A 17,144-nucleotide genomic window follows, 5' to 3' on the forward strand; every position below is an offset into this window, starting at 1 on the left:
TGAGTAATTTTTTTTTTTTTTCTTCTTCCTAGTTGGATAGCGTTGGTTTTTGCTGTGTCACTGCAGAGTAGGTTCTGGTGAGTGTAGCTGTCTCTTTTAATTGAATTCTAGAGTTTTTGAGTACATTGATCTTTGTGATAAAGGTACACATTTCTTTACTTACTCGGTTTGCACATTGTTGGTTGTTGTTGACTTGTTTGTGCAGTCTTCTATCTTAGTAAGTATAATGGCTAGCCGCAGGATTACTGCTCAGCAGGTTGTTGTGTTGTAAATAAAACAGCGATATGATTAAGCATTTACTGAAGACATGTGCTCTTCATGTCTGAATTACGTTTTCTGCTTTATATTGACTAATGTTCAGACTCCATTTTGCTTAGCCGTCCGCCATCTTGTATGGCCACGAAACCACGTGCTCTGCACGAGAAGAGTCTTACCTCTTCATTAGTCACTCCCGAGATCTCCCTAGCAACAGTCTATGAATAAACCCTTTGTGCGTTCAGTGCATGTTCAGAACTGACCACATCTGTCACTAATTAGGCTTTGCTCGAATGTGTTTTCGCGGGTCTCAGGAAACGTTAACTCCACCCATGTATTGATTATGCACTGAACATGTCCATACAAGACCATAAATCTTGCTTCATGTTGTATCCACCTACTTATGAGCCCCCTATCGTGTATAAAAGGGGACCATGTGCACAAGTTCTTTGTGCTACTCTATGCAATACTGTAGAGTGTTGTGTAGGTTGTAGGACCACCTTTGAAGGTTAATAAACTTTGTCTTTGTATTTGCAGTTTCCGTGCCAACTTCCTTCTAGTACTTCGTACACAGAAGGGTGAACCCTTTGTACTTGCGGGCCTAGCTGGGGCCTGTACTCATCAATTGGCGCCCAATGTGGGGCTCATCGGCGACTCGGATACTCGAAGGACTGGTCGTGACGAAGGAGTGGAACCTTGCCGGGGACGTGATAGCTGCCAGCGGCGTTCTTAGTCCTGGCATCCCGGGGCTTTCTTCCTTCCCTTCCGAGAAGACCATCTGGGTGGCGCCGGTCCCCGACTGAGACCCCTTCTGTCGGTTTTGCCGTGCAATAGTCGTTTGGGCGGATTTGGAACTTGGCAGTTGGAATCTGGACGCTCTTGATTGGTAAGAACCGTTGTACGGTACTTGCTGCGAGTTTTTGAAGCCTGGGTTGGCAAGGCAGTTTTAGGATACGCTTGTTGTGGCTATTTGATTTGATTTGTGATGACCGGTCATATTTTGAAATAAGTAATGTGAAAATATATGCGTTGCAACACATATAGGCAGGTAATGTGGAGATATTTCTCCAGGGTTGTTTGAATTTGAACGGCGCAACGTTTAAGTGCCATTTTTGGATAATATTGCATATTTTGCACTATTCTTGAACATGCCTGCTTTGAGCGCACTCCGTAAGTGGTGCTGCTGTTTTGGAAACCGTTTAAGTCTTGAGGAATCTGAACCAGCCCCCCCAGAGGGGACTCCTAATAGGGACATGTACGTGAAGCATGGTATTTCCCCTATAATGTACAGCACATTGTGGAGGAAATATACCAAGAAGGATCCTGAGTTGCGATGGCCTTTGTATGGATCGTTTGATATGCGTAAGATTGAGTATGTGGAGCAGTGTATATGTAAGCGGCGTGCGAGACAAGACATGTTTGAATGTATACGATTGTGGGTGAAAGAAGTGCGTGAGCGCGAGAAACGTGAAAAAGCGCTGAGTGACAAAGAACAACGGAAAAAGGACCATGTGAAAGCACAGGAAGCGAAACAGCATGAGGAAAAAGAACGGGCGGAAAAACAGGAAAAAGAGCACAGGTTGCAAATATCGGGTCAATATGCTGTTCGGCAGCCTCTTTATCCGGTCTTTACTAATCTTGAAGATGATTTTTCTCTATTAGATCGTTCTCTGCCACCTTATGTTGGCCCGTCCGCTCCGGGAGTCAAGGATCCTGGATTGCTCAAGGAGAAGGTAGACACGCGGTCCATGTTATCAACAGATCGCATGGGTGAGCTTCGGAAAGTTTCTTTTCGTGCGCTTAAAAATAAACTATCTCTCGCTGAGTTATTGTCGTCTTTGGAAGGATGGCAGGATAGGGAAAAGTTATACTTTGCTGAAACCTTGTCTGATGAAGTGGTTACTGCTTTTCGGAAATACTCCGATGTTTTTGAGCCTGATGATATAGTATTAGATTCTAAAGCATTCCGTAACGGTGTCCTTTCTCCCTCTAAGGTACCCGATGCGGTTCGACGGCTGTTTGCGTTACGGGACGCGATGTTTGAACTCAAAGAGAAAGCGTGCCAAAAGAAAGAGGAGGAGGAGCGATCAAATCCAAATGCAGGCGGAACGCAGTCGTCTATCATTCATTCAGATAAGATTGAAGTAGTGCATGCTAAGCCGATGCGAGAGGCAGCGCCTCTGTACGTTCCTCATAAGGGAGCGGGAACTAGTTCGGATATGTCTTCCCCCGATGCTAGAGGATATTTTGTGTACAATTGGGTTTATACTCCTTGGCATAGGGCTGATGTTATGGCATTGAAGAAAGCACTACCCGATCCCCGAAAGAATCCTGCCGCCTTTTATGAGGAGGTTGAGGGGGCTTTAAATTCTTGTACTATGACCCTAGCAGATATAGATTTGTTCTTTGGGCTTATTTTACCACCGGATATGTGGAGATCCGTACGGAAAGTAGATGATCAAGCTGTTTTTAAGGCGAAATGGTCTGACATAGAGGATGAGGATAGAGAGAGAAAACCCGCGCAAAAGCTGCCCCAGATTATTTTAGATCTCCCAGCTGCTATTTTGACTGAGTTAAAAACGATTATCCCCCCTAAAGAGATTGATTGGAATCTGTTAGCCTCATGCAAACAGAAGGTTGATGAATCTGTTTCTGATTTCTTTACGCGATTTGAGGAAACATCTCATGATTTTAGCGGTCAGTCACTTACGGATGATACGGGTCGACATCTTTTTGTTGATAAATATGTGTCGAATTTATTGCCAGGAGTAGCAGCTCGATTAAAAGCGAGGGAAAGCTCTTGGACAACATCGTCTCCGGCATCCCTCCTGACGATGGCTCAGTATTACGAGCGTCAGGAACAAGAAGCGAAGGGTAACGAAGAGAAAAAGTCGAAAGATTTAAAAACAAAAGGTGATGTTAGCGCAAGTGTATGGTCCGCCTCGCCGGGGTGCTGAGAGAGGTGGAAGAGGATTTTATGGTCCCACTTTTGGTCGCCAAGATGTAACTAAGGATCAATGTGCGTATTGCAAACAGTTGGGTCATTGGGCCAGGGATTGTCCGGTATTACATACACAGTGCCAGGGGCGTGGCCAGGGGCCGATGAGAGGTAGAGGAGGTTTTTCGGGCCCTAGAGGACATTTAACTGATCGTGCTCGATTTGATTCTAATATGCGGCCACGTGATGGGCCTAATGTGTTTGATCGACAAAACCAGTATCAAATGTCCGATTATGAACGCCCTGGGTATCACGATTCACAACATGCATAGGATTGCGTAGGATGGGGGGAGGAATCAGTTGAAGTGCCAGTAGATCAGAGGGGTCCTTATGTTACAGCACATGTTTTGGGTTCTACTGATCGGTTTCTGGTTGATACAGGAGCTACTCATAGCGCTCTGTCCAAACAATTGGTTCCGAGGGCACCCCTGTCTGGCTTGACGGTTACATCGATAGGGTTCGATGGCACACCTTCACTTAGCCCATTATCACAACCCCTTGCATTTCATGTTAATAAGTTTTCTACACCCTGTACGTTTTTGCTTTCCCTGAACACGCCTGATAACATTGTGGGTCTGGATATGCTCAAACATTTCAGAGCCACAATCCGTTGCTCCCCTGAAGGAGTGCGTGTGATTTTAAACGATAACTATCCAATGATAGGAAGGATGTGTGTGGTTGCAGAGGATACCGCATTGGCCTCTCTACCCCGCACTTTGTGGGCCACCTCGGATACTGATGTGGGACGGATGGTTATCCCCCCGGTACACATTAGGGTAAAGGAGGGAGCTGTGTTACCACGCCTACCTCAATATCGCATTTCGCAGGAGGGGGAGGAGGCACTCACGCAGATAGTGCAGGATCTCATTAAGGTGGGGGTAGTGGAGGAAGTTCCATACAATGTCTGCAATAGTCCTATCCTTCCGATTTTGAAGAAAGACACTGATACTAGGATTTATCGTTTTATTATTGATTTGAGGGAGGTGAATAAGATAGTGATACCTCAATACCCAGTGGTTTCTGACATCACGACATTGCTTACTTTGGTCCCGCCAACGGCGACCATGTTCTCTGTTATTGATTTGAAAAATGCTTTCTTTTCGATTCCTATTCATCCTGATAGCCGATACCTTTTCGGCTTCACTTTGAATAATCGTTCATATCGATTTTGTAGAGTTCCTCAAGGCTACACAGAAAGTCCTAGCATTTACAGTCAAGCATTGAAACGACAGTTGGATTCCTTTGTTTTACCTGAAGGGGTGGCCCTCATACAATATGTCGATGACATCTTGTTGGCGGCCGATACTCTTGAGCAATGTGAGAAGTGCACATTATCTTTGCTTTCCTTTTTGGCATCGCACAATCACAAAGTATCGAAGAAAAAATTACAATTCTGTAGACCAAAGGTAACCTACCTAGGTCACCTTTTGTCTAAGGAGGGTTGTGCACTCACATTAGATCGCATTCAAGCAATTTTGGACACGCCAGTACCTTCCACACAGAAGGACGTGCGTGCATTTTTGGGACTCACTTCTTTTTGTAGGCAATGGATACTGGGTTTTTCACACATAGTTAAACCGATGTTGGCACTTTTGACGAAAGACACTCCAACTCCCATTCCCTGGTCAGACGAGTGTGGAAATGCTTTTCAACAATTACGACAAGCCCTTTGTTCAGCACCAGTGTTAGGCACCCCTGATTATACGAAGCGCTTTACATTGTATGTACATGAAAGAGATGGATGTGCGTTATCAGTTTTAGTACAGATGCACGGCGACAAGCAGCGCCCTTGTGCATATCTCGGCAGTACTTGATCCTGTTGCCCGAGCGCTGCCTGGTTGTTTTCGCTCGGTTGCGGCGACAGCTGTGTCAATACGCCAAAGCGAAGGAATTGTGTTATCTCATAAGCTATTAGTGCTGGTCCCCCATGCTGTTGATGCTCTGTTGAATCAGACAAAGACGCAGCACTTAACTAGTGCTCGTCTAACAGGATATGAGCTGACGTTGTTGGCTCCTCATATCACATTGAAGAGATGCGCAACACTAAACCCAGCCACATTGTTGCCATTTCCGGAGACTCAGCCTGAGGCACAAGAAGCACATGATTGCATCTTTGTAACTGAGGAACAGACAAAGGGTCGTATTGATCTCCAGGATACGCCCTTTACAGATGTAGATGGAGAACTGTGGGTGGATGGGTCGTGCCTGAAGCTACCAGATGGTACGACTTCAGCAGCGTATGCAATTACCATGTTACAAACAGTAGTGGAGACAGCACGCATACCGCAGAAATCAGCTCAAGCAGTGGAACTGATAGCATTAACACGAGCATGTGAGCTTAGTGCAGGATTGGAAGGAGAGAGGGTTTCTAACGTGACATGGAGCACATATAATGAACGGAGAGTTAGTTCACAACCTCTTGACTGCATTAACATATCCAAAGAAGATTGCCATAGTTAAATGTAATGCACATAAAAAGGTGATAGATAAAGTGGGAGAAGGGAATGCTCTGGCAGATCGAGTAGCACGAGACACTGCGATGCAGCCTGACTCCACTGCAATGTATGTTGTGAAGTCGCAGGCAGAAAGATGGCACGATGCTAGGAGAGAAGTGTTAGAGATACAGAGGACAGCTTCCGATAAAGAACGGGAGCAATGGTCTAATGACGGAGAATTGGACGATGAAGGTTGTTGGAGAAATAAGCAGATGGATGGATAAATGGAAGTTACCCATAGCTTTTGTACAACCTATGGTTCAGATGGCACATGGGCTAGCTCATGTTGGAGCTTCGGCAATTGTAAAATTGCTCATACAAGTTTGGGAGCATCCAGAGATTGCTAGCACGGCAAAGAGAGTGGTGCAGACTTGTATGATTTGCCTAAAGTACAATCCAGGAAAAGGGACACGAACTCCAGCAGGAGGATTTGCAACACCCACTGCACCTTTTGAAGTTTTGCAAATGGATTGTATTCAGCTTGAACGCTGTAATAATCTGAAGTATGTCCTAGTAGTGGTTTGCGCCTTCAGCAAATGGATTGAGGCATACCCTACGAAAGACAATACTGCAATTACTACAGCTAAGGTGTTATTGAAGGAGTTCTTTCCTCGATATGGTGTTTGTAGATTGTTGTGGAGCGATAACGGACCTCATTTTATAGTGGACGTTATCAAGTATGTCCTGAAAGGATTGGGAATTACACAGAAATTCCACGCAGTGTTTCACCCTCAGTCTGCAGGATTGGTTGAGAAGTATAACGGCACTCTAAAGCTTAAAATAGGGAAAATACAAGCTTCCACTTCTCTGACTTGGCCGGATGCTTTACCTTTGGCATTATTGTCAATCAGATCAGTACCGCATTCTCGAACCGGTCTCACGCCATATGAGATCATGTTTGGACGTCCGATGAACATTTGGGGCCCACCGAGACCAAAGTCAGTGTATGATGTACCTTGTGTAATGATGAGTGATTATCTGGCACAGTTAACCGATAAGTTGGTCTCTATTCATCAACAGGTTCGAGAAGCGCTCCCTGACCGGTCCACAGGTGAAGGCCATGATCTCCGGCCCGGAGATTTTGTTTTGGTGAAATCGTTTGAAAGGACGAGCAGCCTAGAGCCAAGGTGGTGCGGTCCTGAGCAGGTCTTGCTTGCAACGAGAACGGCTGTCCGGGTCTCCAACCGCAAAAATTGGATCCACTCTATACATTGTCGTAGAGTGCCACCCGGATTGGTGGAGACTGCTGTATTGACCGAGCATCGAGAAATCCTGACTGCGAAGAAAGGCCGTGCTGTGGACCCGGACGACACTGAGGAGCTCTTCCCGGACCAAGCGACCCCTGGAGTAAGAAGATATCACCTCAGACCGAGGAAGTGAAGTTCTGAGTATCAAAATACGTTGTCAGAGCAGCCCCTGGGTTAGTGAAACGGAGAGCCAATGAGGCAAGGGGGGGGGGGATCAGCCCTGCATTAGTGTAGCGACACCCGTCTTGGCCCGATGGTGAAGAAATCAACCGCTGCCTAGGGGGAAGAGTTCTGACAACCTTTTTAGTTTCAGGAAGATATTGACATTTGTTTGAAAATGGAGAAGAAGAAAACATTTTGTGCGATAGATTTCATTGTTGCTATGGCCATTGCTGCTACAACCACGTGGTTTGTTGAGGATGTAATTCCTGCCCTTGAGTTGCTTGTTGTGTCTACTCCAGTGCCTGAGGAGCACTACTTCTACACCCTTCCATACCAAGAATTGAAGCATCGCCAGTCCTATCTGAATAATACTTTCATCCAGATGCTGCATCATACCCACGTTGCTACAAATGCTACAAACTGTTGGATATGTGGTATGATGCCAGCCCATCAGAAGAAAGGGGGAACACCATTTATACCTCTCCCTTTCTCACATAACGGCTCTTGTAGAGCATGGTACACTTTGCTTTTTGCCACACGAAAACCTACAGTGGGACGATTACTCTTTAGACTTAACAAAGAGTGTCATCAGGATAAAGAAGGCTATCCACAAGCCAATGGAACAATATGGGAATGGGAAGAATATCGACCAGACAATGAATCAATTCCCTACATCTTTACGAATACTAGAGACACTCATGGAAACGAGAAATTTGTAATTTCAGTGGCACAAGCCCAAGCGGACATGTGTATCCAAAGCGTTGGTCATATTCCTGTTGGTGTCAGTGATTGCATTGTTGTACTAAATATAGACGGATTAAATAACAGTACATTTCTGGCCTCCCACAATACCTATTTTGTGTGTGGTAATAAAGGTTACTATTGTTTGCCTGCCGGATGGTCCGGGGTATGCTATGTGGCATTTTTATTACCCCCTGTATTCTTAGCACCTGCGTCTTATCATAAAGATTTGAAGTTATTAAACAACGTAACCGTAAATAGGTATAAACGCACTCTATCTGTTGATGACGTTGACCAGACGGATACCAGTTTGCAACAGTATATTGACTTCAATCTAGGACTGTTTTTCTTTGTTGGAGCTGCCCTGAATAGTAGGAAGGTTCGACGATTAACTAGGGTTGTTGAGGCTGTGACGAATCAAACTGCTGCTGCTCTCGGGAACATTACGGAAGAATTGCAGATCACTAGAATTGTTACATTACAGAATCGTATGGTATTAGATGTTATGTTAGCAGATAGAGGTGGAGCATGTAGAATTATAGGAAGTAGTTGTGTGTTCATCCCTGATCACACACCATCAGTTTATAAAGCTATTAATAAATTGCATAAAATTGCTGCTGACATTCATACAGAAAATGGCACTTGGACCTTTTCTGGATGGTTTTGGACCTTAATTACTACATGGGGATGGAAAGTTCTTACGGGTCTATGTATTATTGTAGCAATTTTGTTCACATGTTGTATGTGTATTCAATGTGGTCCTATGATATGTTCTCTATGTGTTTCATTCTGTATCCCCAATAAGAAATCTGTTGCCGATGCCACCTATCAAAAGAGCATAGACAAAGAAATAACTGAGATGATGAGAATCGATATAAATGATGATTATCTTGATTATCCTAGCAAGCCGAATGTCTTCAGCAAATGCTGAAAGGGTCGTCTGTTGTAAATAAAACAGCGATATGATTAAGCATTTACTGAAGACATGTGCTCTTCATATCTGAATTACGTTTTCTGCTTTATATTGACTAATGTTCAGACTCCATTTTGCTTAGTCGTCCGCCATCTTGTATGGCCACGAAACCACGTGCTCTGCACGAGAAGAGTCTTACCTCTTCATTAGTCACTCCCGAGATCTGCCTAGCAACAGTCTATGAATAAGCCCTTTGTGCGTTCAGTGCATGTTCAGAACTGACCACATCTGTCACTAATTAGTCTTTGCTCGACTGTGTTTTCGCGGGTCTCAGGAAACGTTAACTCCACCCATGTATTCATTATGCACTGAACATGTCCATATAAGACCATAAATCTTGCTTCATGTTGTATCCGCCTACTTATGAGCCCCCTATCGTGTATAAAAGGGGACCATGTGCACAAGTTCTTTGTGCTACTCTGTGCAATACTGTAGAGTGTTGTGTAGGTTGTAGGACCACCTTTGAAGGTTAATAAACTTTGTCTTTGCAGTTTCCGTGCCAACTTCCTTCTAGTACTTCGTACACAGAAGGGCGAACCCTTTGTACTTGCGGGCCTAGCTGGGGCCTGTACTCATCAGTTGGTTTGCTTTTTGAGTCTTCCTCTGACCATGGTTCAGAGACTGACTCTGCAACTGAGGCAGAGGAGGCAGCGGACGATTCTGGCAGTAAGTTTTCTCTCCATATGGAGTCATCAGATGATGAAGATACTCTTAGTGCGGATGAAGTGCCTGTGTTAGAGGAGGAGACTGATGTGCCGGTAGTGGTCTACTAGTCCCTTGTTGGCAACTGCTATTTTTCCGGCAGTCATGAGTCGTGACAGGTATTTGCTTCTGCTTCGGATGATGAATTTTGTTGATAATGGTTTAGCGTTGCCACGAGATCACCCTGAGTGTGACCGTCTTTTTAAGATTAGGCCTGTCCTTGATCACTTGCAGTGGATGAGTCTTTGGTGTTGTTCAAGGGCCGCTTGGTTTTTAGGCAATACATTCCTAGTAAGAGGGCACGCTATGGAATTAAGCTGTATATGCTGTGTGACAGTAGGACTGAATATGTCTCTAATTTCAGGGTGTACACCGGTAAGGAATCCAGGATTAACCCCCCTGGTTGTCCGTCCACTTTTGGAGTGACTGAGAAAATTGTTTGGGAACTTGGTAGAGGATTTTTTAACAAAGGCCACCATTTATATGTAGATAACTTCTACACTGGTGTGCGGTTGTTCAGGGAATTGGCCAAAGTGGACACTGTTGCTTGTGGCACAATCCGCTCTAACCGGAAAGGTTTCCCAAAAGAACTTGTTTGTCAAAAGCTTGTGCGGGGACAGTGCAGTGTGTTGCGAGGAGCTTCTTGCTGTGAAGTTTTCAGACAGGAGAGATGTCTACATGCTGACTATCATCCATGATGAAAGCACTGCACCTGTGACTGTTTGGGGTCAGGCCGCTGAAGTGCATTTTAGACTATAATAGGCACATGGGTGGTGTTGACAGAGTAGATCAGAGGTTGGAACCTTACGCTGCTCTTCGTAAGGCTTACATTTGGTACAAGAAGTTGGCTATCCATCTTTTCCACTTGGCAATCTTTAATGCTTTTGTTGTGTGCCAGGATTCTTGCCCTGAGTCAAAGATGACTTTTGCTAAGTTTCAGGAGTCTGTAATAGGCAGCCTTGTTGTAGTGGAACAGGCAAGTGTTCCTAGAGTAGGAGTGGTGGAGGATGTTGCTAGATTGAGAGATCGCCACTTTCCTGATCACATTCCTCCCACACCCTCAAAAGATTTTCCCAGTAGGAGATGTAGAGTCTGTTGGTGAAGAGGTACGCGGAAGGAGATTTGTATGTACTGCCCCGACTGTCCTTCTAAACCTGGGCTGTGTGTCTCTGCTTGTTTTAGAGCGTACCACACGCAAAATAATTTTGGGGAGCATTCATGAGTGGTAAAGTGAACTGCCTGGTCTGTATTCTTTGGAACATTTGATTCTGTTTCAAGGTTGGCGTTAGTGCAATGTATTTAGTTGCTGATTTTGTGTTTTTATATTTTTCTAAAAAATCCTAAATGTGATGGCGGTGTGTGTAGGCTGGCGCTTGGCTGTTGGTGTGCGTGGACTGGAGCTTGGCTGGCGGTGTGCGTGGAATGGTGCTTGGCTGGCGGTGTGCGTGGACTGGTACTTGGCTGGCGGTGTGCGTGGACTGGTGGTGTGTGCGGACTGGTGCTTGGCTGGCGGTGTGCGTGGATTGGCGATTTGCTGCCGGTGTGTCTGGACTGGCGATTGACTGGCGATTGGCTGGCGGTGTGCCTGGACTGGCACTTGGCTAGCGGTGTGCGTGGACTGGTGTTTGGCTAGCGGTGAGCGTGGACTGGCGCTCTGCTAGCGGTGTGTGTGGACTGGCGCTCGGCTGGCTGTGTGTGAGTAGTGACTTTCTGCTGGTCACTACACACACTGCTAGCTGAGTGCCACTCCACGCAATCCATCTGCCTGTGTAGTTGCTGTGTCAGGATTGTGGGCGTGTGAAAGTGATGGGCCCTTGAATGGCGCTGTGTGCTGGTGTGAGTTTTGTTATGTGATGGGCCCGCGGCTGGCGGTGTGAATGGTTTTGTATGTCTCACACGTATGAAAGGTGTATGAATGGCCTGTAAAGAGGTTGGTGCCTTGTCGTGGCTTTACAGCTCACGAGCTGTGTGTCAATGGTTCAGTTTCTCGCCCTTTCAATTATTAACAGTGCTTTTCATTTTTGTGAAATCACTTGCTACTACAATTGTAGATACTGAACCATCACTCACCCTCGTGCCAAATCCAACCAGTATGTGTGTGTGCTTGAGGATTAGATGGTTGTGCAGTAATATTTGTTTTTCTGAAGCAGGGTGTACCTTGTCCCTTTTTGTGAATTTTGTAATGTGTTGCTTTTGTGCCTGGTGGTGTGAATGGTCTTGTTTGTATCACGTATGAAAGGTGTGTGAATGGCCTGTAAAGTGGTTGGTGCCTTGACGTGGCTTTACAGCTCACGAGCTGGGAGTCATTGGTTTGGTTTTTTGTGTATTTAATTATTGACAGTGCATTTCATTTTTGTGAAATCTCTTGTTAATAAAAATTTAATACACTGCACCATGACTTGCCCTCGTGCCAAATCCAACCAGTATGTGTGTGTGTTTGAGGAATAGATGGTTGTGCAGGAATCTTTGTCTTTAGTTTCTCTGCCAAGGTGTACTTTCCATGTAAGAATAACCCACCAACTGTAGATATTGTCGAAAACCCATGGGAGTTCATGGTGATGTCTCTCTTGTGAATTCAAAAAGTTTTTTTATCCCCAATGTCCTGCAAACCTCAAAATGTCTGCCACATTTTCATTGCAATATTGTTCCAAAATTCTCACGCTGTAGGAACAAACCAATAATTATGTCTAAACAATCTGGTTTTGCAAGGGGGGTCACTTGGGTTTTTGGCCCGGTGCTCTGTGGCCATCTAGGGAAACCTACCAAACCCATACATTTCTGAAAACTAGACACCCGGTGGCTTCCAGGGAGGTATGGCTTGCGTGGATCCCCCAACGTTTCCTTTCCCAGAATCCCGTGCAAACCTCAATTTTAGCTGAAAAAAATCACTTTTTTCACACATTTTGGTGTGGGAAAGTTGTAGCATCACCGGGCTCACACAAATTTACCACCATCCAGCGTTCCCCCAGGTCTGCCGGTAAAAATGGTGCCTCACTTGTGTGGGAGGCCCAAGTACCCGCGGCAGGCAAGGGCCCAAAACGTAGTGAGGCGACATCAAAATGGCCTATCGCAAAACCACCTGGTTTTGCAAGGGGGGTCACTTGGGTTTTTGGCCCGGTGCTCGGCGGCCACCTAGGGAAACCTACCAAACCCATACATTTCTGGAAACTAGACACCCGGCGGCTTCCAGGGAGGTATGGCTTGCGTGGATCCCCCAACGTTTCCTTACCCAGAATCCCATGCAAACCTCAATTTTTGCTGAAAAAATCACTTTTTTCACATATTTTGGTGTGGGAAAGTTGTGGCATCACCGGGCTCACACAAATTTTCCACCACCCAGCGTTCCCCCAGGTCGCCCGGTAAAAATGGTGCCTCACTTGTGTGGGAGGCCCAAGTACCCGCAGCAGGCAAGGGCCCAAACATTTTTTGGATAGGCAATGTTGATTTCGCCTCAACGTTTTGAGCCCTTGCCTGCTGCGGGTACTTGGGCCTCCCACACAAGTGAGGCACCATTTTTACTGGGAGACCTGGGGGAACGCTGGATGGTGGTAAATTTGTGTGAGCCCGGTGATGCCACAACTTTCCCACACCAAAATGTGTGTAAAAAGTGATTTTTTCAGCTAAAATTGAGGTTTGCAGGGGATTCTGGGTAAGGAAACGTCGGGGGATCCACGCAAGCCATACCTCCCTGGAAGCCCTCGGGTGTCTAGTTTTCAGAAATATATGGGTTTGGTAGGTTTCCCTATGTGCCGGCAGAGTTAGGGTTAAAAAACTACAGCTTTGCACTTTGCCAAAAAAGGGTCATTTTTCACTGCAAAATTGAGGTGTGACAACGTTGCGTTTTGTGCCGTTTCCTGTCGCGGGTACTAGGCCGACCCGCACAAGTGATGTACCATTTTTCTCGTAGGACTTTGGGGAACACGGGGTGGGTGGAAATTTGTGGATCCACGCAGATTACAGAACTTTCCATCACAGAAATGTGGGGAAAAAGTGTTTTTTGGTCAATTTTTTAGGTTTGCAAGGGATTCTGGGTAACACACCCTGGTGGAAGGCACTCAAGTCACCCCATCCTGGATTCCCCTGGGTGTCTAGTTTTCAAAAATATATAGGTTTTCTAGGTTTCCCTAGGTGCCGGCAGAGCTAGGGTTCAAAAACTACAGCTAGTCACTTTGCCAAAAAAGGGTCATTTTTCACTGCAAAATTGAGGTGTGGCCACGTTGCGTTTTGTGCCGTTTCCTGTCGCGGGCACTACGCCGACCCGCACAAGAGATGTACCATTTTTCTCGTAGGACTTTGGGGAACGCGGGGTGGGTGGAAATTTGTGGATCCACGCAGATTCCAGAACTTTCCATCACAGAAATGTGGGGAAAAAGTGTTTTTTTTGTCAATTTCTTAGGTTTGCAAGGGATTCTGGGTAACAGACCCTGGTGGGAGGCACTCAAGTCACCCCATCCTGGATTCCCCTGGGTGTCTAGTTTTCAAAAATATATAGGTTTGCTAGGTTTCCCTAGGTGCCGGCAGAGCTAGGGTTAAAAAACTACAGCTAGTCACTTTGCCAAAAAAGGGTCATTTTTCACTGCAAAATTGAGGTGTGACCACGATGCGTTTTGTGCCGTTTCCTGTCGCGGGCACTAGGCCGACCCGCACAAGTGAGGTACCATTTTTCTCGTAGGACTTTGGGGAACACGGGGTGGGTGGAAATTTGTGGATCCACGCAGATTCCAGAACTTTCCATCACAGAATTGTGGGGAAAAAGTGTTTTTTTGGTCAATTATTTAGGTTTGCAAGGGATTCTGGGTAACAGACCCTGGTGGGAGGCAGTCAAGTCACTCCATCCTGGATTCCCCTGGGTGTCTAGTTTTCAAAAATATATAGGTTTTCTAGGTTTCCCTAGGTGCCGGCAGAGCTAGGGTTCAAAAACTACAGCTAGTCACTTTGCCAAAAAAGGGTCATTTTTCACTGCAAAATTGAGGTGTGACCACGTTGCGTTTTGCGCCGTTTCCTGTCGTGGGCACTAGGCCGACCCGCACAAGTGATGTACCATTTTTCTCGTAGGACTTTGGGGAACGCGGGGTGGGTGGCAATTTGTGGATCCACCCAGATTCCAGAACTTTCCACTACAGAAATGTGGGGAAAATGTGTTTTTTTTGTCAATTTTTTAGGTTTGCAAGTGATTCTGGGTAACAGATCATGGTGGGAGGCAGTCAAGTCACCCCATCCTAGATTCCCCTGGGTGTCTAGTTTTCAAAAATGTATAGGTTTGCTAGGTTTCCCAAGGTGCCGGCAGAGCTAGGGTTCAAAAACTACAGCTAGGCACTTGGCCAAAAAAGGGTCAATTTTCACTACGAAATTGAGGTGTGACCACATTGCATTTTGTGCAATTTCCTGTCGCGGGCAGTAGGCCAACCTGCACAAGTGAGGTACCATTTTTCTCGTAAGACTTTGGGTAACACGGGGTGGGTGGAAATTTATGGATCCACGCAGATTCCAGAACTTTCCACCACAGAAATGTGGGGGAAAAGTGTTTTTTTTGTCAATTTTTAGGTTTGCAAGGGATTCTGGGTAACAGACCATGGTGGGAGGCAGTCAAGTCACCCCATCCTGGATTCCCCTGGGTGTCTACTTTTCAAAAATGTATATGTTTGCTATGTTTCCCTAGGTGCCGGCAGAGCTAGGGTTAAAAAACTACAGCTAGACTCTTCGCAAAAAATGTGTAAATTTGCATTGTGAAAATGTGGTATGTTTACGTTAGTTTTTGAGCCACTTCCTGTCGTGGGCACTATGCCTACCCACACAAGTGAGGTACCATTTTTATCGGGAGACTTAGAGTAGTTCAGATTTGTAAAGCAACTGTTATTACCTATTGATTTTTGATGCATTTCTCCCTTCCAAATGAAAGACATTGTGTAAAAAAAAGTCATTTTGAAAAATGACCAATAATTCTCATGCTAGTACGAGTATTCCCAATTTCGAAAATGTGCAAATATGCACTGTTTCTAAACTCTGTAATTTGTTCCCATTTCAGAAATACATAGGTGTCTTTCATACCGATTTTTCCATGTATACATTTTCCCACAATAATTGCTATATACCCGGAACATAATAAAAAACCATTATAAAATGCTGCTCAGTTTTTTACTCTGGGTTCGTTGGGCTCTTGGTGAACCTACAAGTCCTATATATCCCCACAACCAGGAAGGTCCAGCGGATGTAACAGTACATTGCTTTCAAAGAGATGTCATAATTAGAAGAAGTTACAGGTGAAAACGTTGACACAAAAGGCTGCTTTTTTCAAAGAATTTTCAATGTTTCCTATATTTAACTGTTAGTTTCTATAAAGAAAACTTGATGGATCTACACAAATGACCCCTTGCTGAATTCAGAATTTTGTCTACTTTTCAAAAATGTATAGCTTTCCAGGATCCATTATTGATTTTGCACCCATTTCTACCATTAACTGGAAGGAGGTTGAAAGCACAAAAAATAGCAAAAATAGGGTATGTCCCAGAAAAATGCCAAAACTGTGTAAAAAATGTTGGAATTCTGACAAAAATCTGTCATTCCCTAAAAGCTGGAGAAATGGTGATTTCAGCCCCACAAACCCTTTTTTGATACCATTTGCAGAGAAAAACCCAGACGCTTTCATTTTCAGCCTGTTTTTTCCATTTTTCACAAAAAAAAAAAATTGCTGTAATTTGACTAATTTCTGGGAACCCTCTAGGAGAATCCACAAACCCTGGGTACCTTTAGAATCCCCATGATGTTGGAAGAAAAGGACGTAAATTTGGCGTGGATACCTAATGTGGTCAAAAAGTTACAGGGGCCTAAGCGCGCACTACCCCAAATAGCCCAAAAAAGGCTTAGCACAGGAGGGGAAAAGGCCTAGCAGCGAAGGGGTTAATGGTTTCTCCTACTGCAGGTACAACATACTTTCCTGCAACGGTGCCGCTTTGCTTGCACTTTTTCATCTAAATGTTTTGGCAGCATAGCACGCTATTCTAGCGGCAGCACACTTTCATTTTATATAATAAATCCACTGCAAATAAAAAAACGAAATAAAAAACATTGTTATTTAAAACGCCAACAGGTCTTACTTTAAGAAATGCGAGACCTATTGCATTACAAATGCTTGTTTTAAATGCATCCCGCTTTAAGGAAAATGGGCTGCATTTTTTTTAAAAACTGCTTTATTGACAAGCAGTCCCAGACATGGAGGTCTGCTGAGCCCAGCAGGCCACCATCCCTGGAAGGGCCAGCCATTCCCAATGGGGGTCTCAAATTGCGAGTGTCTCATTAATATTCATGAGCCTCGCATTTTGCGACCCCATTGGGAATCGCAATCAGTTTCTCTGACACTGTTGTACATTGTAGATTGCGAGTCGCAATTTGCAACTCGCACTAGAGCACAAATTACGAGTCGCAATTTACACTGGTCGTACATCTGGCCCACTGTTTCTAAGTGGTGTTTACAGCCACATATACGGTTGAACTTGTATTTTGGCTAACTGGTAAAAAAAAATTACTGCAAATGTTGCGTTCTTTAACTTGTTTTCTATGGATTGGATTCTAAT

At 45.0% G+C, this 17,144-nt stretch overlaps 1 protein-coding gene across 5 annotated transcripts in view; it reads right to left on the bottom strand.

Annotated features, from left to right (window-relative positions):
- The window catches only part of FSIP1 (fibrous sheath interacting protein 1), a 941,373-nt gene that overhangs the window by 874,909 nt on the left and 49,320 nt on the right, over nt 1–17,144 (bottom strand). The gene's annotated exons all lie outside the window — the stretch shown is intronic.

Source organism: Triturus cristatus, chromosome 9, assembly GCF_964204655.1.
Source record: "Triturus cristatus chromosome 9, aTriCri1.1, whole genome shotgun sequence".
Taxonomy (NCBI): Eukaryota; Metazoa; Chordata; class Amphibia; order Caudata; family Salamandridae; genus Triturus; species Triturus cristatus.